At 40.1% G+C, this 24,611-nt stretch overlaps 1 protein-coding gene across 10 annotated transcripts in view; it reads right to left on the minus strand.

Annotated features, from left to right (window-relative positions):
• NOL4 (nucleolar protein 4) overlaps nucleotides 1-24,611 on the minus strand; it is a 190,147-nt gene that overhangs the window by 102,391 nt on the left and 63,145 nt on the right. Inside the window, exon 1 of one of the 10 annotated variants that reach the window (XM_053954994.1) lies at nucleotides 4,933-4,999. The exons of the other annotated variants lie outside the window; for them this stretch is intronic. The gene's annotated coding sequence lies outside the window, so the exon portion shown is untranslated. Of the gene's footprint in view, nucleotides 1-4,932; nucleotides 5,000-24,611 lie in introns of those variants that run through there. 10 annotated transcript variants of the gene reach the window in all.

The following is a 24,611-nucleotide window of genomic DNA, read 5'->3' on the forward strand; positions in this document are numbered from 1 at the left end:
ATTGGATAGGGAATGGATTTCCCTGCTGGCACCCTAAACAAGTAACACCCAGTTACTAAATTGGGCCCACACTATTCCTGACCACATTCCTTTCAATTCTAGCAAAAACTTCTTGTGTTTTATTTCAGATGAATACCCAAAACATTCTCTCAGCAGGAACACACCCTCTTACATGGATGTGAAGTAACAAAAGCAATTTAAATGAGCTAAGTTTGGAGATCTCCTGGAACATCCAAGAGCTCACAGGTATTCTTATTGTATCCATATATCCCTGGGTATACCCAGGAAAAGGCAACTGTTTTAGTGAACCCAGGTGGAACATGCCACAACAGGGGATAAGACAAAATGAAAGCTGAGGTCATGTACTTAAGTGGTCTACTCTAACTAAGAAACACCACTTAAGTGTCACATACCAGAAGCAGAGCAGCATACTTCTAAGGCTTGAGTAGAATAACCAGCTCTAGGCCCTTAGCAGAAAATGCCCCCACCACTCTCTTAGGTCTCTCCTAACTTTTTCAAAGGTAGAATCTACCTTTATCAAGACTGGAGTCTGAATTTTGCTCTTTGTTTACCCTCTTGTTTGGAAGAGGATGAATGGTGAATACACAACAGCCCCTTTTCCTCTCAACAGAACACCCACAGCTTACAAACAAGATGTGGAAGGTCAGAAGACGCATCCTGTCCGATGTTTCTGCATAAGTTCACAGCTTTGGCCTCAAATGAGGAGTCTGAGGATTTCACATTGAAAATAAACAAGAAAAAAGACAGGGGAATAAAACAATATATAGATTCAACAAGGTGGACATGAGAAAGTGAAGGCTTTTGTTTTGATTTCCTGTCTTTTTCTTTATTATGCTTAACTGTGAAATCATAATTGAATTCTCAATTTTATAATATAATTTTTATATATAGCTGTTCTTTGAAATTTGTGGATTAAAGAAAAAATCACTCTCCTTTTTAAGAACTATTCATTTGAGATTAAACAGAGCCCTGAACAAAAGGTTTAAGCAATGTAAGTCTTGCTGAAACAGAGGAACAGTGCCCAGTACTTTACAGGATGAAACCTGCAATTTGGGGTTTTAAATCCCCTAATTCCCTACCCTTTCCCTTCTCTTTTTAAAAATATCTTGGAAACTCTGATCCTGCTTTTGTCAGATGAATTGGTTATATGGAACAGAGTGACCTTCAGTCCTTGTGCAGTGATACATCAAGCAGCAGCCTACACCCAGTGCAAGCTGTACCACCACCTCCTGAAAGCAAACACAGACTTCATCTTCTAAGCACAGAACTAAAGGCACAGAGCTAATCACCTGCATACACCTAAATTTGTAAAAGAAAAAGACAGTTTTGCTTCTTTGCCTCAAGACTGTAACAAAATTTCTTAAACACAATCTGTTTTGTGGAGTTTTTTAAATGTCTCATACAATTAAGCACTTCCCACCTATAATTTTACCACTGGATTATTTAGGCAATCAGGACATATTTCCAGTACCTTTCACACTTTTTTTTTTTTCCCCTCCCTTTAGTTCCTCTCAGTTCACTGACTTTACTCAAGGTTTACAAATAGGAGTAGGTATCAGCAGAATCAGTGTTCATGACCATTGAATTAAATAATTTTGTAAGTAATGACACTTTTCAGAAGATGGGATTTTTTTAATATACAAAATGGTAAAGAGTGCTGTGATTTCATTGTAATTGCCAAAGGAACTTATACAGAAGAACTAAAACAGCCTGTACTTGTAAAATTGTAATATAATTTTATCTCCTAATGCAAATGCTTTGCATTTTATGACTGTAGTGCAAATGTAAAAGTACTTGCTGAAGGGATAAAGCTACTCCATTGTGATACATGGACAACACTGAACAACATTAAATTATTTCTACACTGAAATCATAAATGCAAGATGAGGTCAAATGTCTCAGTAGGATGTTCTTTTCTCTAGATCTTTAAGATTAGTTCATCAGATTGGGAGTGGTGGAGAGGCCTGGAAAAGGTAAAAGTGCTCTTTTAAATGTTTGTTGCTTATACAGCTTCTAAAAACTGAATTTCATAACTTTTCAAAACAGGCAGCAGGACTGAAGTGAGAAATCTCCAGAGGTGCCTTCCAAATTCACTTATTCTGTGATTCTGTGAATTACATTGACTACTTTGTAGCAATACAGTCTCTGGTGAGCCAGGGCAACAATAAAAGATTACACCATACTTCTGTCCGATGGACATTCTTATTCAAAAAGAGGATATATAGAAAATAACACTGACTTTGAAATATCTTTCCAGCAATAAGCCCTTAACACTCTCCTGCATGAGGAAAAGAACAGATATATTCTCCCAACCCTGACACAAGCCAACAGCCACAGGCATGATGATGAAGAAAGGAAACACCTTTCCCTGACTTACCCTCCTGCCATCCAGCTCCAATGTCACAGAATCCTGGAATCAATTAGGTTGAAAAAGATCTCTAAATCACTGAGTCCAACCTTTGACCAATCAACACCTTGTCAAGTAGACCATGGCACGAAGTGACAATCCAGTTATGTCTTGAACAACTCCAGAGACAGTGACTCCACCACCTCTCTGGACAGTCCATTCCAATGTTTAAAAACCCTTTCCATGAAGAAATTCCACCGGATGTCTGGGTGTTCCAGTGCTCAAGCTTGCAGCCCCTGACCCTTTACTGAACCGCACACAGATGTACCCCATACCAGCCACAAGCCCAGCGAATCTTTCACACAGTAACACTTTTGACTCCTAACAGGTTTGAGCTCCTGGCCCTTCATCAGTCCACAGCACATTGTGCTACTGTGCTCCTGCAGAGAAGCCCTATTCTTCAGGACACTTTTGTACCAATGTGACCAGTGAAGATCTCTGATTTTTTTCATCTGTAGTTCCCTGGATACCAGCTGCAGCATTGCAAGATTCACATCTGCTATCCTCCATTTCAATGCAAGATGCTTTGAAGGTCAGATCATTTTTTGTCTACCTAAAATGCAAATGTGAGCCTTAAACTCTACATTCCCAGTTAGGAAATTCAAGGCATGTGTACTTAAAATATTTAAATTAAATATGATCTGGGTACTATTACAAAAAGGTTGCATTTAGCACCATGTAAATTTGGACAAATGAAAATGTTCAACCCTCTGAGATAACAGAGCTCATTTAAAAACACATGTTTTGCAAGCTCAGTGTTCTTGCTGTTATACAGAGTTGAAGTATACTCTCTGAATTTATAGCACGAAGCATGTCAGAGTTCAAGGAGTTCTGGATGACACTCTTAGTGATATGATTTAGGTTTAGACAGCTCTGTGAGTTCTGACAGTTCAAGGAGTTGGACTTGATGATTCTTATGTGTCTCTTTAAACTTGAGATATTGTATTATTCTCAGATTCTTATATTTACATTTAACACTATTAAAGAAGCTAATTGATTTCTACTTATTATTATGAATTTTTCTCTATAAGCTCATGTCTTGGTGCATAAGCTATCCAAATGGGAAAAGTATCATGCAGTAGTTTTCAGAAAAAAAAAATTAAGACCTCCAGAGTATTTACTGCTTTATTCTTTCAGTATGCATCACCTCAGTCAGAAAGTAGCATCTCTATGACACACTGCAGTCTGACTTTTTCAGCTGATTTTAAAAGTCCAGGAAATCTAAGTTTTTTATTGTCTGAGAATTAAAGAAATTCAAATACTACCGTATTTACTTGTGTAAACAAACAATTTGGAAAGACCAAAAATGCCCCTTTCCCAGTCATGCCAGGCAGGATGTTCTATTTAAAGCTCCCTGAATGGCTTTCACAGAATTACAGAATCATAGAATAGTCTGGCTTGGAAGGGACCTTAAAAATCCTCTAATTCTAACCCCTCTGCCATGGGCAGCAATGCCTTCCCCTAGACCAGATAGCTGGCTATCTGGAAAGTCACATCCAACCTGAGGCCTTGAACACTTCCAGGGATGGGGCATCTACAGCATCTCTGGACAATCTGTTTCAGCGCCTCACCACCCTGACAGGAAAGAATTTCTTCCTAATATCTAATCTAAATGTACTCTTTTTCAGTTGAAAGCCATTTCCCCTTGTTCTGTCACTATATTAATTATGAATTCAGAGCAGGAGAAAACATTTTATATAATTTCTGTCTTAAAGATCATGGTAAATAACAAAGTTTACATAAACCGTATTTGCTGATGATGTTTTTCATGGAGTTGCCATTTACGACAGATACACAGAGAAATCAAGATCAGGTTATACAAAAAGTTAGTAACCCAGAAAAGTGACAAAAAAGCATTCCAGTCATTTATCTTTTAAAATCTAAGGATAAATACTTGGTATAAGACCAGGAAGATCACGATCAAAAGTGAAGCAGCTTATGCTCTATTTCTTTGCATCTCTATAAAGAGGCAAGAAGGATAAGCAGCTATCCATCTCTGGCTTGACAAAGCATCATATTCAAGGAACACCCAAAATGGGAAAAGAATTGAACATTCACATTTTCATTCTGGTTCAGTAGACATCAGTGGATTTGAAAGACATTTACTCATGGTTACCCCATGGCTGCTGAATGACAACTGAGGAAGAGAATACAGTGAAGCTAAAGAAAGTGCAACCTGTAAAACAGACAGTTCACAAACACCAGGTACAACCTTTTAAGCACAGCTGATCTGTATCCAAATACCTGCATTTGTTCTTTGCTTTACTATGAGGTGCACCTCTGGAAGACTTCTATGAGAACATGAAACAATAGCATTTCAAAAGGACATGAGCAAGAGTGTGAAGAAAACTTTACTTCCTCTTGAGTTTTCCGCCTTGTTCCAAAGCGCTGTTAAACTTCATCAGCAGGTATAGAAAGAATAATCCTTTGGACCTGGTAGGTGCAACAGCTAAACTGGTTTCTAGAGGGTAATTATGTAATTCTCATTTAAATTGTTATCTTACATCACCAGAAGAGAAGGCAGTTGACTGATTCAGTACAGCTGGCATTAGACTCAAAGAATGATATGAAGAAAATATTCCAAGGACATCTACCCTGAAGCGAACCACTTAGGCACTGCAGATAAGAAAGACAAACAAATGAAGTTGAGACATGAGAGCACTACCTGGGCCAAAATCTATGCTTACTCCATCTGCTAGCTAATGCTCACAGATAGATATCAACGTTAAGGAATATCTAATAGGGACAGAGTGGGGATAGTGCCATAAAACTGACCTAAGAGTACTCACCATGGAGGAGGAATGGAAGAGGGAAGGGGATATCACATCCAAAGCGTATCCTCTAAAACAGAAATGCCAACAAGCCTAATGTCCCCCATACAAGACCAAACCGATGAGGGTAATATCGATGATTATTGCTACCAGCCTAGTCCTATCCATGCAGTGCAGAGAGATGTGGGGGGGTTATTGTTAGCTCCCACCCACGTGTCGGTTCTGAAACTCCCACTAGTAAACACGATTCAGGAAGACTGCTTCCCACCAATGTTCACATTACATAAAGGCTTTGATTATATCAAAATGAGAATGGCAACATTTTCACCCTGCATCTCAGCCTTACAGATTTTCACTGACAGAGTAAAGTCCCTTTGATTTTGGTTTGTTTGGTTTGGTTTTTTTTGTTGTTCACATTTCCTGCCACTAAATCAGTAAAAGGTCATGGATACACAGAGAATCACTTTCTAAAGCCAGTGCCCTGGGGTGCTGGTTCCTCATGAGAAGGCTGGATGTGTGCTTCTGGTTTGCTTTTGCAGAGCTGGTACACTGGTTTGACATTGCCAGTAGGCACATCTTGCAGGGCTGCCTGCAACACCTGCGTCTCCACTGAGCTCTGCCTCCAAGGCATGTACGAGTGTGTCACTCTGCACAAAGAGGGAGATGAGGGTGGGCACAAGCAGCTCCAGCTGCAGCACGGTGCAACCCCTGAGGAACACGCCTAAGCACTCCAGTGCCTGTTTGGAGGAGGTAGGCATATGCAGTCCAGGCAGTGACCCCTCACAGTTTACTTTTTCTTTTAATGATCATCACCAAACAGAGACAGATCTTTTGTTTTAGAGCGATTGCTCTTGCCATCTGAGAAAGGTTAAGGAAAAGAAAGTCAGCGTGTCAGAGGTATACAAGAGGGGAAATAAGTAGAGAAATAAAGGGATTGATATGAAGACCTGTCTATTCTTTGCTCTCAATAAGTTTTTCTTCTGGTTAGTTAGTTTGGAGGTTTTTTTAGATTTTCTGCTTAACATATATGTACATGTACCTGCATTAACACTTACACACTCCCACTTGTATCAGGCCACCAGTACAGCAGCATTGTACCCATACATGTGAGTACCCATATAACTCAAGCAGGACAAGAGAGACAATACATGGATTTAAAGCAATATTATTCCTTCCATCCTCCAGACAAGAACCAAGACCAAAAAAGTCAAGAGACCTGACCAGGGCAAAGGTTACTAAGAAAGAAATGCAAACCCTTTGAATACCTGAATCTGAATCTCCCCCTCTCATGACCAGAGCAGGGAATGCACACTGGTCACTTTCATAATGCTACTTTTGCTGTTAAGCTATTTTTTTTCTACCACACCAACAAGGGTAATTTTTTTCAATTTTTTTTCCCTGTGCAACTACTGGCCATCTAATAACATAGGCCTCATTAAGAAAAAAAAAAAAAAAAAAGAGTTGCAAATTGTCAGCAATAACAGACTCTAAAAAGCCTCAGGATGGTTGAATTGAGCATGTTAGCACAAAATAATCAGATGCTTTTCAGTAAAGAATTCCACTTCACTGATGACAAAAGTGTATTAAGCAATACGAAGAGCTAAAACAAAGATTTAAGTTACACTCAGTCTTTATGTTGGTTCATGAGGATAATTAGGACAATGTAGACCAAAAATCCAACAGCAAGCTCGCAATACAGTATGCAACTGAATGCTGCCTTTTCTTCCTGTTTTGCTACAGTCTCTCTGATGCTCTGCTAGGTGAAGGGAATCCCCTCACTTATTTTATCTGCAGGACCTTCGTTCCTTGATACTATGCAGTTTATTTCATCAAGTATTTGGCATCTAGATGTGATGTCTGGAAATCTAAAAACAAGTACAAATAACCAGAGTGGGTCAAGCAAAGATTCATCTGGCCAAATATCCCAATTTTAAGCAGATATTGGGCAGAAGACCATAGGAATGGCAAAATATGTTGATTTTTCTCCTACTATATCCTTGCAGCTTTCAGCAATCAATACTTTATCATCTTCTCTGAGGGAAGTCTTTTAAAAATATATTCAATAGCCATCAGTTTATCTATGCCTTAAGACTATGTTCACTTCAGGGTTTTTTTTTTTGCTTCTGCAGTATTTTGTGATATTAACACCTCAATTTAGTGATTGCCTGTGTGCAAAAATGCCTTCTGATTTTTGTGATCTCACTGATCTTTTTATTGTGACCCAATTTTTACAGTATGAGAAACAGTATAGAATAATACCATGTTTACCACTGCACACCACTTACAATTGCACACACCTCTGTCATACCACTCCCTCAGGCATAATTTTCCCTAAAATGAAATGTCCAGGAGTTTATTTAATGTCTCTTAATTTCACAGCTCTTTCTTTTATACACCTTCTTCATAGTGTCCTCTCTAGGCCTAGAGCATTTTGTGATAGTATTTGTTTTCTAACATCACTTTTCAAGGTATGATAAGGCAATTAAGTTCAAGGAAGCACACCGAATGTAACATGATAATAAATTCATATTGTGTACGCAAATTTTTGCACTGTTTAAACAGAGTTTTAAGAAGCAGAAAAGATTTTTAGCTAACATTTCTCCCTAAGTGTACAAATATGAGATCAATTTATATATAAAAAATTAACAAGCTGCAGATTGAGAAGTCCAAATTTGCTACTCTTCTATAAAAAGCTATCAAACTCTTCTGCAGAAGAACACACAACCTGTTTTTAAACCTCACATCAGTGGTTCTGATGAACTGGACTCGCACTACAGATTGTCAGGATACACAGATATACATTTCCAGCTAAGAAATCCTACACAGGAATACAGCAAAATTTAAACTCTTCTCTCCTCTGTTTAGCACACACCTCTAAGAAATATCAAAGAACACATCACAGATGACCTCAGCTTTTGTATGGTAAATAAGTCCTTAAGAAAGCTTATTCCCGAACAGTATGGAGTGTATAAAAAACGGAAGTTACACGTGCAAACAGGTAGGAAGCCAAAACTGTTCAGTCAGTAAATAATAATATACCAAAAAGAGCATGCATCCTGTGTCTTCATATTACAGATTCTACAGTTAAGGCTTTAAAATTTCACAGTATGAAAAGATATTGGCAGTCATGCACTGGTTACTATTCTAGAAGATCCCCAGGAGACTGTATTTATTTAGGTAGAAAACTATTTCTGAGGATAGCCTCCTGGGAGATCCAGTACATCTCTTCCTGAGCCTCCCGAGGGGACAGCAGTCAGGCAACCACACTTCAGCATCCTGCAGTACAACACAAACAACATAATGCAGGACATTCACTCAGGACAAGCAGACAGCCACTGTCAGTGCCTCATTAGGCTGTCACAGCAAGTAAAGGCTTCACACAGGGATATTAGTATTCCAGTCACTGAATCTACAGTGTATAGAAAAGTTGTCTTTTCCCTTCACATATTTATATGTATATTACGCTATACCAGAGGGAAACCCTTTCCAAGGCTTTCTTTCACCCAACTTGCAGCACACAAACCCAGGTCCTGTCTCTAAGCTACAGGCCTGAGGCTATTTAATTTATAGACACTCTAGCCTTAAGTGAAATCCACAGTATGTCGATTCAGTCAATAAAACCAGCACCAATTATGGCTTTTGCCAGCATAGTATCCATATCCAATTCACTGTCTCTCTGGTATTTAATAAATGCACTTAATATGAACATAGCATCTAATTTAAGTTGCCAAAGTTTCTGATTTCACAGATTAAGTGAAAAGAACTTCAGAAACCTGAATTATTGTCCGTAAGTTTCACTCTCATGATATCAAGTGCCCCAAATTAGAAAGAAGCCCAAAACTCTCAAAATTACTAGAGAAATAATTTATGAACAGGCATAAATAAATCCCCAGATCTGTATTGTTTAGCAAAATGGATTTTTGCATTTCATTTAAGTGTTTCATTGGGTCTTGCTTGAATGAGCATTTCGGCTTACGGCTGTCTTAAAAATCAACCACATTTTCTGGAGAATTGAAATTTAAAAATAATAAATACATAAATAAATGAATAAAACAAAAACGCTCTTCTTATTAATTTAGTCAAACTTGTTGGCAACAAACAAGAGGAGCTGGAAGCCATTGTACAGCAGGAACCACTGGAACTTGATGATGGTGATGACAAAGCTGAGTGGTTTTGGGTAAGCATGAGGGGGAAGGCCAGTATGACAGGTGTGATGGTGGAAGTCTGTTAAAGACCACCCAAACAGGATGAAGAGGCAAATGAAATATTCTAAGGGCATATGGGAGAAGTCTCAGTATGACTATGTGTTGTTTTCCTGGGGGCCTTAAATGTACCAGATATCTGATGGAAATACAACACAGCAGGGAGGAGACAGTCTAGGAGGTTCCCTTGAAAATGTAGACAAAAACTCCCTGACAGAACATGGTAATTGAGCCAGCTGGGGAAAATGCCCAGTTAGAACTGTTGTTTGTGAACAAAGAAGGACTGGTGGGTGCTGTGATGGCTGGAGGCCATCTTGAGCATAACAATCACGAAATTATAGTTTTAGTTCTTGAAGAAGTAAGGAGAGGTGCTAGCAGTTCTAACACCTTGAATTCCAGAGGGCAGACTTTGGCCTCTTCAGGAGACTGGTGGACAGCATCCCTTGGGAGGCAGTCCTGAAGGGTAAAGGAGTCCAGGAAGGCTGGACAGTCTTCAAGAGGGAAAAGCTAAAGGCACAGGAGTAGGCTGTCCTCATGTGCCAAAAAATGAGCTCATGGGTAAGAAGACCTGCCTGAGTGTACAGAGCTATTTAGCTGGAACTCAGGGAAAAAAGGAGAGTTTATGACCTTTTGAAGAATGGCTAGGCAACTCAGGAGGGCTACAAGTATGTCATGAGGCTATAGAAGGAGAAAATTAGAAGGGCCAAAGCCAAACCCTTTAGATGCACACATGGAGGCAGATAAAATCCACCCAATGGTACTGAGGGAGATGAAAAAAAAATGTTAAGCAAGCTGCTTTCCATCATTTACCAGCAGTCCTGCCTAATCAAGGAGCTTCCAGGTGACTGGAAGTTGGCCAATGTGACACCCATCTACAAGAAGGGCCAGAAAGAGGATCTGGGGAACTACTGACCTGTCAGTCTGACCTCAGAGCCAGGGAAGGTCATGGAGCAGATAATGACACAGAATATACAGAACAACCAAGGGATCAGGCCCAGCCAGCATGGATTAAGGAAAGGCAGGTGCTGTTTTACTGACAAAATATCTTTCTATGATAATGTGACATGCTTATTGGAGGAAAAGTAACTGGAGGAAAAGTAATGTGCTTACTGAGGAAAAGGCTGTGGATGTTGTTTACCTGGACTTCAGTGAACCTTTCAATACTGGCTACCACAGTGTCAGTGCAACGAGCCCCCCAGATGGGTAATAAGTTACATAGACTCCATGCATTTACAGAAGGCTGATTGATCTTCTTTATCTTTTATATCCTAGTTCGCTACACATGGACCTAATTGGTCCTTCACTTAAAACACCATCACCATTGGCTAATTAAGAAACCACCCTTTGGTGAACAAATCTCCATAATACATTCCACATGTTCACAATACCAGGTGCAGCAAGTTAAGATAAGAATTGTTTCTCATTGTTTTGTCTGATCTTCTCACAGACTTTCCCAGGCACCGTTCTGGGAAAGTGTCTGTTTCTCTCTGTGGCCAGAGAGCTGCTACCACAGCACAGCATTCTTGCAGAAAATCTGTCTGCTCATGGCTTGGAGGGGTACGCAGTTCACAGTGTAAAAAACTGGCTTCATGGCCAGAAAGCCTAGGGAGTGGTGGTAAGGGAGATACATCCATGGGGCAACCAGCCACCAGTGATGTTCCCAAGGGTTCAGTACTGGGTCCAGTCCTGTTTAATATCTTTTTCGATGATTTGGACAAGGGGATCAAGTGGCCTGTCAGTCTGCTCACAGACAACACCAAGTTGGGTGGGAGTGTTGATCTGCTGGAGGGCAGGAAGGCTCTGCATGGGGATCTGGACAGGCTGGATCAATGGGCTGAGGCCAATGGTGTGAGGTTCAATCAAGCCAGGTGCTGGGTCCTGCACCTGGGTCACAACAACCCCAAGCAGCACCACAGGCTGGGGGAAGAGTGGCTGGAAAGAGGCTCAGAGGAAAAGGACCTGGGGGTGTTGGTCAACAGCCAACTGGACATGAGCCGGTGTGTGCCCAGGTGGCCAAGAAGGCCAGTGGCATCCTGGCCTGTATCAGCAATAGTGTGGTTCAGCAGGATAAGGAGAATGGTCATGCCTCTGTACTCAGCACTGGAGGGGCCACACCTTGAATGCTAAGTACCATTTTGGGCATCTCACTCCCAGAAAGACATTGAGGTGCTGGAGTGAATCCAGAGAAGGGCAACAGAACTGGTGAAGGGTCTGGAGCACAAATCTTTTGAGGACTGGCTGAGGGAGCTGGGGTGGTTTAGCCTGGAGAAAAGGAGGTTTATCACTCTCTACAACTACATGAAAGGAGGTTGTAGCCGTGTGGGCGTGAGTCTTTCCTTCCAGGTAACAAAGGACAGGACAAGAGGAAACGGCCTCAGGTTGTGCAAGGGGAGTTACAGAGGAACAATTTCTTCACAGAAAGGGTTGTCAAGCATTGGAACAGGCTGCCCATGGAAATGGTTGAGTATTTAAAAGAAATATGGATGTGGCACTTAAGGGACATGGTTTAGTGGCAGTCTTGGCAGTGCTGAGTTAGTGTTGGACTCAATGATCTTTTCCAACAAATTCTATGATTTTTTTCTATGATTCTATATCTGCCAGCTTGAGAAAGGATTGGGTTTCTTGCAGTGAACAGTATTCCTCTCATCTACTTCTAATGCCTTTGTTTCTGGCAGAGGTCCCAGCCTGAGATAGTAGTGAGCATAGCAAGTGCTAATGAACTGCCATTTGACTCCTCATCCTCTTCTTGCAGAGAAAGGAAGCCAGAGGATGGAAATTTGCCCCATTCTACCCAGGGGAAAAAGGATAGTAAGGTGCATTTTCCTAGTCCAAATATTCTTTTTTCCCCCTAAACCTATTACTTGCAGAAACAAAAATGAAACTGTGAAGGTGTTCACAATACTGCTGACATAGACACAGGGAATAAAGCTTTGAAGAGATGAATCACCAGCTCTGGTGAAAGAATAACTAGGAATTCAAACATCTGGAGAAAATGCCATGCTGGCTCCACCCTTTCTGCCATATAATTCCATTTAAACACTATATTTTAGAGCTAAGAAGAAAAATGTTCCCATTAGTTTTGCTACATTGAGACCCTGTAAGTAATGCCCCATTAGCCTCACATAGCTTACATCTGCTTTTACTTAAATATGAAAAACATAATAGCCCATGCCCATGATATATCTTGTGTCTTTTCTGTCCCTCACACTAATCATTTTTCAGCATTCATTCCTCTTGAGTATGGGATGTTCAGGAGGAAAGCCAGACAGTCACAGTATTTTGCCTGTTGCCCAGCACTTTAGGAACAACTTGGCGTTGCACAGAAGCTACAGTCATCACAAAGTCTGCATGAGGACCTAGCACCAGAAGAGTTTCTGGGGACTATTAAGAGAGAGATGATGATGATAACATTAATAACAGTAGCAACAGTAATAACAATTATAATTATCTGTAGTTTTCAACTAGATGAAAACAGATAAAATAATTTTTCCTCCAGGAGCTATGAGGTGGATGCTAATGAACAGGATAGACAAATGGCTAGAGAATGCACCCTTTTCCTCACTTTTCCCAGCTACTCTGGCTAAATCTGTTTTACTCTAATCAGCTTCACTGAAAAGCCTTCTTTGGAGTCCTGACAGCAACTTCACACTACCCTTCCCCTGAACCCCTAGAAAGGGCAGAGCAGCTCCACCACCTCCTCTTTCAGAGGAATCTCTGTTGAGATGCTGGCTCCATACTCCTGCAGAGAGACACCTCCTAGAAATGTCTTGAATGAATCTGCTCTTTTCCTTTCATGCAAAAGACTTACTTATTCTCCAACAGTCCAATGAAGAAAGCAAGGATATTCTTAAAAGAACTAATTTCACTGGTCTTTCTTAAGGAAAGCTTTGCCCTCTTCATGTGGCATTTCTTCTTTAAACTGAAGATGGAGAGAAATTAAATATTTTCACAAAGGGCAATAAGTGAGAACTATCTTGGGCATGACTTATGTACACAGTGGACATTTACATTCAGGTTTATGGAAACTCTTAGTTAATCATTTACACTGAGTTGTTCTGCTATCACACTAAGAATTTCCTCGCCTATTAAAGAGGACTCTGACTAGTAAGAGGCAGGTCTGGACACCTTCATAAATATTAAGGTTGACAGATGCATCCATCAGATTTTTTCCCATTATAATAAATATTCTGAACAAAGAGACAGACTTTGTAGATTTTCCTTTAGCTACCAGTCATCAGCTACTGACTTCACACACAGAACTAACTGAAGTCACTACACTGTCACAGCCCTCATCTTTCAGTGAGTGAGGAAAACTATGCACAAGGCAAGAGACAGCGTGAGGCTGAGAACTGGGGGAATACAGCAGTCACAATACAGTCAGAAATAAACAATATTTCACTACAAAACCCAGCACTCACACAATATGCAATAAATATTTCCACTAAGATGTATCGCAGTTCAATAAAGCACCTAATACATTTAGGTATGTGTCAGGAAAATTTTACAAATATTCTGAATCAGGCCTTGTTTGTTTCCTTTGCAGCTGCTTTTGTGACACTGCCTGTGATACCACTTTCTTTTTTAAAAAAAAACAAAAAACCACAGTATCTCCACTTGTCAGACAGCAAACAGGAAGCACCATTAGATGAGATCTCAGGAGTCTTACACTTCTTCTGAAACTCACAGGCTACTGTTCCATGACTTGTTAGGCCACAACAAAAAGGATTTAAGAACATTGTACTGAGTAGGAACATTGTACTGATTAGAGTTTAATCATTAGCTGGGTCTCAAAGGCATCTTCTCATGCCCCAGCTTGAATCCCTACAAACTCTAGGTAAAGAGCTCATGAATCACAGGGAACTACAATTTACCAGTTTTGTTTGGTTTTGGTTTTTGTGTTTGTTTTGACAGAGAATAAGTATTTGTCACCTGATGGGGAAGTCACCAGAAAAAAAGTCCTTAATGTTACTTTTTATCCCCTTTGTCCCTCTGAGTACATTCCTGTTCTTGTGATGAATAATTAGACCTAAAGGAAATGCAGTAAAATCTAGCTCTCACCTGCTGTTAAAAATTTATAAGGTATCATACTACAGTCACTTAAAAGAAGGTTTGAAGATTGATTTGTTTTTTTGAAAAATAAAAATAATCCTCAAAGGCATAAAGAATTCAATAATGCCATAAGAGGCCACTAATTGTAGAACAATTTCATTAAAATATTGTTTGCTTCAAGGTTAAACACTAAAAAATATATTCTCTCCAGTGAATTACATTTGAATATACTTACTTGTGTGAATATATTTGGCAATCTTCTAAGTCGCTTTTCAGTTGTGAGTTTTACATTTCAACCCTTCCCTATTTCAGTTAAATATCACTTAATTACAAACAACTCTAAGGGGTTAAAAATTCAGATAATTTAAATGTTGCACCTACAAAGCAAGCTATATTTAATAAGAAGCATTTTCTTTTGGATGAAACATTTTTAATGCTTGCAGAAATAATTGATGTTGGTGGAATTTTGATATCAGTAGACCTCTAGTGGCTATTACAGTAATTGATGGTTACATTATATTTTTAAAATACAAATATGCTTTTCAGAAAACAAAATAGGAGAAAATCCACAAAAGAAAACTGCAGCAAAATGTTATTAGTGTTATTAACCCATAGTTAATGCCTGCATAATTTCACAACTCTTACACAGTGAGTAGATAGAGACCTGGCTCTCATTGATTTAAAAAAAATTACACAGCTAAATATGTTTGCAAATTTAGTCATCCAAACTCAAATCTGAATCAGCAGTGGATGTTTTAAAAAATTTCCAAGATTAATTCATAAAAATTTGCTCAACCTTCTGAGGGACTTATTTAGAAATTGAATCTTAAAAGGAACAGGGAAGCACTTCATGGCTCCCCAGCCAGGGCATGAGTCCTCACTCTGCCCACACACTCTGTTTGGAGAGACCTCAGACCTGCAAGTCAGAACTGGTCTGCAGAGGGCTTGAGACCATCCCCAGTCTCAACTGGGAGCTGTGGGACAAGAGGACATTGTCACATGGTGTAGCTAGCCATGACTCCAAGCAAGAGAGCCAGACTGTCATTTGTAGAGCCAGACACTGTCAGTATTTAGTAAAATATCCTGTTTAATGATCTTTCATTCATTTTGGCTAAACTGTCATATTGCAATGCCTGTCAGCAAGTGTAAAATAGATAGGATCCCTTGTGGTGATTTAGTAAAGGAACCAGTAAAGAGCAAGCCTCAATGACCTTTGAAAAATCAGTCTACATTAGCTTAATGCAATCTCAAAGACACAGATTTGATGCCTGAATAAGAGATAGTCAGCTATAAAGTTGAAGTTTTTGTTCATTTAATTTGCTTATTTGAAGTTTTTGTCGTGATATTACATTCCCCTACATTATCTGAAATGCAGTTCAGGAGCTTGGGTATAGATTTATAGTTTTTATCTTTCCCACACTGCTCAATAAGGAAGAGTCAGATTTTCCACAAAATCCAGAAAGGCAAAGAGGACAATCTATATGAATATATCTGAATATTAGCCATCTTATCCTTCCTGCCCATATGACTAGTTAAAAGGTTTTTGTGATATTTATGCCTAACAAACACTTAATGGCTTTTATAGATGGTATTAACGATCTTTTTCTCTCAGGGAATCAAGGGGGTTTATCTCCTAAGAAGAAAAACTTATACAGTATTAGTAAGAAAGCAGTATTTAAATCAAATTCTCATTGCCTGAGGGCCTCCCACTTGCCCATTTAAGAGACTCCACTTTAGTTAGTTTTCTCATACTATTTCTTTCAGATATACTTCAGATTCAGAGTAGCTGTCTCCCTCAAACAGCAGTACACCTTCACACTAAATCCAAAAAACTCTAACTCAAAATTGTTCAACAGATTTATATGTGGTCTCTTTCATATGCTGGTGAAAAAAATTATAAATCATATGAACAATCTGGAAAGTTGATTCTTATTTAAAAGACAATTTTGTCCACCTCTGCATGAAATTTACTGCCTTCTGATGGACCTTTGTGTCAAGGTGACTTTCATAACTTAAAATTGTCACAAAAACATGATTTTGCACCATGTGTGTAGATTTAGAACATAAACAGTATCTAGAAAATATCTTCTATTCATAACTTTCCACATATTTTTCTACACTAAGACAGAAAATTCAACACTGTCAAAAAGGTGAACCTTTAACATGCAATAGGGTTTTTTAAAAGAATGGAAAGCCTACTTAACCAAAGGCAGATTATTTGAATGAAAGAAACAAAGCCTGTGGAAATGAGTCCAAAGAGATATGAACACAGGCAGGGAAATGCAGTGATGGAAAATATGAGTGCCAGTGCAAAAATCTCTCCCCTCAAGGAATATCTTCCAGCACATACTCATTGAACCTATTCTTGACTGATTATCATAGGTTGGGCAGTTCAAAAAGAACAAGTTTAAAACATTTGCAGCTAAGCATTCCTATTTTCAAAGAGGTCAGCAGACAATCTCTTGGCAGTCTATGTCCAATAGTTGTCTATTCAGATAGGATGATTGCTTTTCATTATCAAATCAACTCTTTTCTTAAAGATGTAGCCAAACTTGTTAATGATAAGTTTAGCTGAGCAACCTGTGCACTGTTTATTATTCTTTAATCTCTATTAAAACAGTATGTTCCTTTCTCCTCCAAACCCAGGAAGTATATTGTGCATAAATAAGAGGTGCTTACAGCTCAGAGGATTCTTGACATGTCCTGCCAAAAGAAGCATGGACTCAGTCATTTAATCAGCTAAAATTCCTATTCTTACCCTGCTCCTTCCAAGCTTTCTCAGAGACAGAAGCTGAGGAGAGCCAGCCCTCCTGTACAGCCCTCAGCTCTTCCTGTATGCTCCTGGTTACAGTCTCTTTGGAAACAGAGCAGTGAGAGCCCACACAATAGGGACCAGCTTCATCCAGCTGTGCAGCTAAGCACACAGGTGCCTCTACCTCAGTGTGAAGTCAATAGGAAGCAGCAAACTCAATGGAAAGGGATAAAGTTTTGAGCCCGCTTCCACATGTGTTTGAATTAGTCCTGAAATGGAACAAGGGTCAGTGTCAGCAGTTCCCATTTGAGAGATAATAAGAAAAGCTGCGTGTTTGAGGCATTTTTCTGCACTCAGCTGATCCTGAGGGGACTCCAGCCCAAGGCAGACCCTGCAGCAAACTGAAAATTTGGAATCACAGTAACTGGTGAAACCATCCAATATTATCTCAGCTGCTAAAGTCCTCTCCATGTTGCAGGGTTCATCAGTACTTTTCAACTCATTTAAAACTCATTTTGGCTAAAGAGGTGGATGTGCAATCCATAAGGCCCCAACATTGGCTAATAAAGACCTAGAACCAGGGCTCAAGTTTAAACCACTTTTTTTTAGACAAAGACTTTAAAAGGGTTCATTGATGACCATATTTATAGCAAAGAACAAAGGAATTCACTGGCTTTTTGTGTATCTGCCAAAGCTTGCCTCCACCAGATCCATACAGCTATAAGGAGAAACCCAAAAGAAAGGCCTCAGCCCTACCTTGGAAACATGAGCAACTCACAGCTTTCCTATGGCTTTTTATGTAATCATGTCATGCAGTCAGCGAGCTCTTACCAGAGAGGAAGCTTCTAGCCTATCCTTCCTGCATGAATGTGTCACTAACAGTGCCTGTCACACTTCAGGCTGAGCTGTAGCAGGCAGAAAAAAAGGCTCCTACTTCAGATACCTTTGGCCAATCCATATGTTCTACTCATCCTTATATTTGGCATGTTTAGGGAATCTAATTTAGAGTAGTAAAGACTATCTCACAAGATGTAGGTGGATCTTAAAATATCCTCCAGATTTCTGTCTTAGTGTAAAAGCTGTTCCTCTTTAATATCAAAGTAATGTATTTTCTGAAAGAAAAAAATATTATAAATATATCAGTGCTGAGTCAGTGTGAACATCCAGGGGGAAATCAAAAAAATACAAACAATTTTCAGTGTTCCATACTTTCTTTCCAAAAACTGGTCACATTTCATTAAGGTGTAGTTTAGATTTAAGGTGGAATTTTTTCCACTAATTCTACAACTTACTCCCAACAGAGCTCATAGTTGCCAAAAATCCTCCATCATCTCTCTTCAATCTCATGAAAGGAACATTACAGTAATGTCCTTCCTCCTCTTTACGCATTCGCCAGAGTTCCAGGAACACATTACTTACAGCCATCAATAAATTCCAGCATCACCAAACTGGAAACTGAATTTATTAAACCACATGGTTTGGACTTGTCGGTTTTCTTTATTTCGGAGGGTGCAAGGTATATTCTGGCCTTCAGTCATACTGCTTCTCCAGTCATTATGCAACTTCTGATACCTCCAGCTTCTAAATAATACATATATTGCTGTGATGCAAAGCAACAGACATTCTTCATCTGTCTAAGCCCCTTCCTCTGAAAGAAGACCCATCTTGTCTTGCCTCATTTCCACAGCTCCACTAGCCTTCTGATGTATCTAGGGAGATGGGAGAGCAACCTTCCTGAGCTGTGTTATCTCTGCTAATAGCTCTAAACCTTCTGGATTAATGATGCTCTGAGTCACTGGAAAAAGCTGTCACTCTTGTTGTATGGATGAGTACATTTAACAAAGATGGTAATATTCCTCCAAATGCTCCCAATTAAAAAGGCTTCCTTTAGTACTACTACTTTGAACAATAAAACTACTGAATCAGACCTTCAGCTTAAATGCATAGGCAAAAACTCTCAGATTGCTTTGAAAAGATACTCTACATGCAGAGGGTGGGTGGAAGAGGTGACAGCATCTCTTTTGGCACACAGACAATAAGGCACGTCACTTATGCCATGTTACTGACTTGCTGGTATTCCAAAACAGATTTTGTTATACTGAAATGACACAGGTGTTTACCACAAACATCTATGTCATTTCTTCACCATTTGAAGATGAAAATGGATAGTGAGTGGACATCAATAGGTTTGCTTTATTTCCACTGCACTTTGGACTGATATATTGTGCTAATAATTAATGAAGTTAAGATTGTATTTTTCGTGCTTACAGGGATACACCGACAACTATCAACTGTCACAGAAATCAATATTGTAAACAGAAAATAATACTTCTGTTTAAAAAAGGTTAGGACCTCATTTGCTATAAACCAGTGTAGGCCCACTGAGAGTATGATGCAAGACATCCAAATTTGCCTGCACTGGTGTTTTCCTTTTACTGGCAAGTAATACTCTTTTAAACACCTTCTTCAGGAAGTAACTAGAAGAGAACTAGCAAAACTTCACCAAGAGCGGTGGTTTAAAAGGCACCAATGGCAGAAGAATTCTCCTTCTTCTGACACCTCTCTATAGGAGTCAGAGGTCTGACTACCACTTATGCCTCTGCCAAGGCCATCACTGCTGACTCTCTCCCTGTCCAAAAGACAACTCTTCGGAAAACTGCTTTTCCTTGCTGCTAAAACTGACTTTCTCATCTCATACTCAGAATCCAAGCCAGAAACAAGCATGAAGATAGGTTACCTTTCCATTTCCTCTACACTGGTCCATTCTCCTCAAAGGACAAACCTTTAAAACACAGCACCCTTTTCTTTACTACCATTCTCCTTTCCCATGACATAGTTTCAGCTGGAAAATAAGCAAAGATGAAGTATTGAGGAGAAGTATTTCAGTTTTTCTTAGACTGAGAACTAAGTATTATTACAAAAACTATCTCTCCAGCTAAAATCCACACCTTACAGACAAAAAAGCCTCAGCATTCTTCCCCAATAACTATATGAACTTGTGAAAAAAAAATGTTCCTTATCACCTGACACCAATGCACAAAGCTTTTTACTCCAGAATTCATTTCCTTCTCAAACTGTCTTGATGTTTAAATGATAGCAGGGGAAAAAAGCCTTTTAACAACAAAAGCAGACAAATGAAAGGTGGTAGGAGGAAGGAAACAACTCCTGACCATATTCCAGTAACAAGAATATCGAGCTTTAAATTATTCAACCCACACTTCAATTTTGGGACCTTTCATGATGCTGCTACCTTATTGGCTGCCCAGACAGGCATGGCAGGAAAAAATATTTTCCACCTGAAATGGTCCAGAAGTCTCCTTTCTTTTCTGACAGAGGTCTTATAAGCTGGAATGTATGTGTTCTCCCCTTGATTAGTGCAATCAGAGAAATAAAAGGTTGTTTGAGTTGGAATAGACATTGAAACCAGTCTAATTTTTCAATGCCCTGCATAAGGATGAATGCCTTCAACTAGACCAGCTTGCTCAAAGCTCCATCCAACGTGGCCCTGAACATTTCCAGGGACAGGACATTCACAATTTCTCTGGACAGCCTTTTCCAGTGCTTCACTACCTTCATCATAAAGAAAAAAAAATTTCCCTTATGTCCAATCTAAAACCTATCCTCCTCTAGTTTGAAACTATTATCTCTTGTCCTTTTACTGTAGAGCTTGGAAAAAAGTCTCTCTCTCTCTCTTTCCTATATGCCATCTTTAAATATTGAAAGGCTCCATTAAGATCTTTCCAGAGGCTTTTCTCCTCCAGGAGGAACAAACCCAGCTCCCTCAGCTTGTCCTCACGGAAGAGTTGTTCTATCCCTCTAACAATTCTTGTGGCCTTCCTTTGGAGCAAATCTAACAAGTACTCATCTTTCTTGTACTGAGGATCCCAGAGCTGCACACAGCACTCCAGGTGGACCGTCACACAAGTCTTCTCCACTCAGTCTCTGACCTGCCCTACAAAGCACCACTGTAAATGGCTCTGAGAGGAAGCCCCTAAGACTCCCCTGTCCTCTAACAGAAGAACACTTTGAAGGACGGACAGAGCACCACTATGAATTCATATTTATTTTTGCATGAATATATATATATATATATATATATATATATATATATATATATGGAACCTACTTGTACAAGAGACAGCCTTCTGCATTTATTTTTGTTGTTGCATCCCTGGAGGAAGAATGTGCTGTTGAACTGTTTTAGCTACTGCTGTCCATCAGATATAACCTGTAATATTCTGATAGGAGCTACAGATACTGACATCTGCTGTTTCTCACTGCTGCCTCTGCTGAATAGATAAAAATAAGCAGGTATAGATGGCACACACTTTGTGATATGCTTCAAACACATTCAAACAAAGCTTTTTCCATGCACACCAAAACAAGAAAGCAAGATATGCCACCACAAGAAAGTGTTCTTCAAGTACATAAACAACAAGCAGAAAGAGAAGGAAAATACTGGTCCTCTGTTAAACAGGAAAGGTGAATTGGTCACAAATGATGCTGCAACACCAAGATTCTCAAGACTTTCCTCTCCTCTGTCTTTACCTGCACTGTTGGGCCTGGCCTTGGGAACAAAAATCCAGGTTGATGCAAACACAGTCCCACTGACTGTAGAGGAAGATCTAGTGTGGGAACTATTACAGGAAATACTATTAAGTATCCACCCAAGGGTGTTGTTAGGAGACCTGGCTGACATTGTTGTGAGGCTGCTCTCTATAGTCTTTGAGAAGCCTTGGAGATCCCGGGACGTTCCAGGAGACTGGCAGAAGACTAATTCCACTCCCACCTACAAGAAGGTCTTACAGGAGGATTCAGGAAGTTATAGACTCATCAGTCTTACTTCAGTCCCTGGGAATATTATGGAACAAATCCTCCTAAGGGCTCTCTTAAGTCAGATAAAGCACGTGTTTGAGAAAAGCCAGTACAGATTCACCAAGGACACATCGTACTGGACAGCCTTTACCACATTCTACAACAAAGTAACCTGTTCACTTGATGTGGGGCGAGGTGGACATTGTCTACCTGGATTTCTCCAAGGCTTTTGACATGTTTACCCACAGCTTCCTTCTGGACAGAGTGATGTGGTATGACCCACAGACATGTGGTTCCTGTGGGGGGTGGGGATCTGGCTAGCAGGGTGCACCCAGAGGATGGTGGTGACAGCTCCTTTTCAAACTGGTACCTACCAGAAGTGGGGTCCCACAGGGATCTGTCTGGGGCTCAATGCTTTTTAATATCATCACAAATCATTTGGAAGTCAGGATCGAGTGTACACTGACAAAGTTTGCCAAAACCAAACTGAGTAGGAAAGTGGGCATTTCAGAAGGGAGAGCCAGACTGCAGTTCAATCTCAGCAACTCCCTACACAGCCTTTCTAATCCTTTACTCTCTGGATTTTTCCTCAGAACTGATTTCAGTTCACCTCTGTGTGTACAGACAGGGAGAAACAAATGGAAATGCATCCACTGCATACTCACATAGGAAAGTAGAATAAGTAACATTTTCCTGCCTTGAAGGGTGCTGAAGGGAGACAGTTTTCACTCTGAGGAGGAATAATGGAGGAGTCCAGAGAGTGGTTTCTCCTTGTTTTTTCTTTGAGGTTCAAAGTGTAGCTAATTGCAGAGGTAGTCAGACAGCATGGGAGACTAGATTTCTTCCTGACCCACAAGACAGAAATATCTTTAAAGAAACTCCTTATTGTTAAGAGAAATGCATTCAGCTAGGCAGAAATCGTTAAAACCAAATAGTTATTTCTCTTCTATCTGCCGACACATTAAAAGAACCACAGACACTGATATGCTAGCTGTCCCCATGTATGTGTGTACTGGATGATCAGTTAGGCCTGGGATCTTTCTGGCCAGTCTGCTCATGCCCAGGCATTAGCCAGATTACAAATAGCACAGGGTCCTACAATATATTTCAGATAAAAAGCAAAGGGCTGCTGTTCCATTACAGTATGCTCAACTGGGACATGCCAGACTTGGGACATGCCTGTTGTCCTTCTCCCCAAAACCATATTGCAGAATTCTTTTCTACTCACAGAGGCTCACATCAAGCATCTACAATAAACAGCAGGTGCACTAGAAAGCCACAAAGCTAGCCTAAAGAAAAAACAAAAAGCCCTAAACTGAACAGAACTGCCACACAGACTGTTGACTTGGATGTGGGACGAGGCTATCCTGGTTGTGTGTACAGTCTGGGGAATGAGATGCTGGAAAGCAGCGCCACAGGAAGGGACCTGGGGGTCCTGGTCACTGGCAAGTCGATCATGAGTCAGCAGTGCCCCAGCAGGCAGGAGGGCCAACCATGTCCTATGGGACATCAGGCACAGCACTGGGCAGAGGAGGGGATTGTCCATCTCTGCTCTGCACTGGTGTGGCCTCACCTTGAATATTGTGTGTAGTTTTGGGCAACACAATATAAAAAAGATTTTAAACTATTAAAGCACATTCAAATGAGAGCTGTGAGGATAGTGAAGGGCCTTAAGGAGAAGCCTTATGATGAATGGCTGAGGTCACTTGGTCTGCTCAGCCTGGAGAAGAGGAGACTGAGAGGAGACCTCACTGCAGTCTGCAACTCCCTAGTGAGGGAAAGCAGAGAGGCAGGTACCAATCTCTTCTCTCTTGTGCCCAGTGACAGGACACAAAGCGTGAAGCTTAGTCGGTTTAGTTTGCGCATCAGGAAAAGCTTCTTCACCAAGAGAGTGTTTGGGCACTGAAACAAGCTGCCCAGGGCAGTGGTCACACCACCAAGCCTGATAGAGTTCAAGAAGTATTTGGACAATGTTTTCAGGCACAGGATGTGGCCCTTGAGGTGTCCTGTCCAGGGCCAGGAGTTGGACTCTATGATCCTGATGGTCCCTTCCAACTCAGCTTATTCTACAATTCTATGATTCTACAATTCTACGGTTCTGTAAGTCCATGATTCTATGATTCTATAATTCTATGATTCTATGAACTGGACTACTCTAAACCAGGCATTACACTGGAAGGGCTTTTAAGAAACAGAAAGGACAAATAGGCTACCACTACCCCCCTAAGTAAATTATCCATGCAGTAGAAGTTATTCTCAAAAAAACCCGTTCTTCTGTGTGGCCATGATAGTGTCAGATCTGCCTGTAAAAGGCTAGAAGTGTACACAGTTTCCTAGGTGGTAAAAAATTGTTTCGCAGAAAAATAATAGTTTTACCATGTCTACCCTTTCCTTTGAAAAGCTGCATTTAAGAAAGCTTCTATTGAAATCAACACTTTACAATGCCAATGGAGATAATTAAGTTCAAGGATCACCATGGAACACTCTTTCTTAAATTATTATGAGAAACTTGGCCAGGCTGCTGTTTCTCTCTTTGAAATCTACCTGCGCCATTTGCCTTTAAATGCTGTCACCACCATTTCTTCAACTTCTAG

Source organism: Vidua chalybeata, chromosome 1 (genome assembly GCF_026979565.1).
Source record: "Vidua chalybeata isolate OUT-0048 chromosome 1, bVidCha1 merged haplotype, whole genome shotgun sequence".
NCBI lineage: Eukaryota > Metazoa > Chordata > Aves > Passeriformes > Viduidae > Vidua > Vidua chalybeata.